Consider the following 1,709-nt stretch of genomic DNA (forward strand, 5'->3'; position numbering starts at 1 on the left):
GTCACTTCCAGCTGGGAGGGTGACAGTGTAGATGGCTACAAATTGGAACCCCAGGCATGACTGACCATGCCAGGGGATAGCTCTTAGCAAAACCAGAGGTGGTAATGAAGACCCAAGAGGCCAGGAAAGTAAGAGGATAGTTTCAAGGAAGGCAGTCAGACAAATTTTCCTCTCTAATTTCCCTGCCCCACCTCCCAGAGGCTAGAATACTGCCCTCTGTAAAGGAAAAGAGAGGACAGCAAACCTCTTTTGTGGTGGCAAACTCTACTTTGTAAAGGAGAACTGTCTTCTCAAGGTTAGGCGTGCAGTGAAGACCGGCTCCTGGTATCCAACCTTGATAGTCTAGAGCATGTCTAGGAGCATCTAGATAGAGAATATCTAGAGCCATCTTCTCTCAGGAAACCTTAAAAGGGGTTGGAAGAATTAAGCACGCACAGGGCACATCCAGAGGCAGTGCTGGAGACCTCAGTGATCAGTGACAGTATCCTGGGGTGGCTGGGTGGGTGGTACTATGATCTGCCTTATCTCACTGTGCAGAGGCCTAAGCTGGGCAAAGGAACCAAACTCCAGTACTAGCTTCTGTGGCTAAAATGGACATAAGGTACTTTGGAAAAAGCCAGCAGTATGGCCTTACCACCCCCAGGAGAGAATTTTCCACATCAGCCCCAATGGCACACACACTACGTCTGCATATTAACTACCACAAATATTTTACCTCATCAGTATGTCATAAAATGACTCAAATCTCACTTTCTCAAGGAAAATGTCCCTGCCTCCTGAAATAGCTTAGATGTCCCAGTAACACATTCATATCATAGCCCTGCTTCTTAACTTCTGATGGTTCTCATAATTTCCAATTTTTAACTTTTGTGAATATTTGTACATATCTATCTACCCCTTTAGTTTCAAGGGACCATTTCTATTTTACTTGCCACTGGGCTAGATCACTGAAGGACCGTAGCTGTCACTCTGAATGAGATGGGAAGCTATTGGAGGATTTTGTGCAGAGGAGTGACATAAGCTGATTTTTTTCCTCTAGCTGCTATGAGGAAACTAGGGAATAATGCTGGAAGCAGGGACACACATTTAGGAAGTTTTTACAATGTATTAATCCATTTCTGTTGCTTATATCAGGAATATCTGAAACTGGGTAATTTATGAAGAAACAATATTTATTGCTTATAGTTTCAGAGGCTGTGAAGTCCAATGTCCAGGGAACACACCCAGTGAGGGCCTTGTTCTTGCTGGTGGTGACTCCATGCAACTCAGGGTGTGACAAGGCGAGAATGGCAACAGAGAGAGAGTGAGCTTCTCAGGTGCTCTCCTTTTAAAGCCATCAGCACCACACCCATGAACACCCATCAAACTACCAACTTATTACTCCATGAATGGATCAACCCATTCACTAGGGCTTGGTCCTCACAATCTAATCACCTCTTAAAGGCCCCTCCTTCAATTACCATAACAGGATTTCCCACCCTCTTCACACTGTCACAGTGGGGATTAAGTTTCAGTAAAGCTTTGGGGGGACAGACAAACATATCCAGACTATATCATGCAATAATCTAGGTGGGAGATGATTGTGGCTTTGTCTAGTGTAATAGTGGCAGAGATGGTCAGAAGTGGTCAGATCTGTGTGTATTTTGAAGTAGCATAAATAGGATTTGCCAATGATTTGAGTGCAGGGTGTGAGGGAAAGAGAAAAGTCA

The sequence above is a fragment of the Cynocephalus volans genome, chromosome 6 (genome assembly GCF_027409185.1).
Source record: "Cynocephalus volans isolate mCynVol1 chromosome 6, mCynVol1.pri, whole genome shotgun sequence".
NCBI classification, from domain to species: domain Eukaryota; kingdom Metazoa; phylum Chordata; class Mammalia; order Dermoptera; family Cynocephalidae; genus Cynocephalus; species Cynocephalus volans.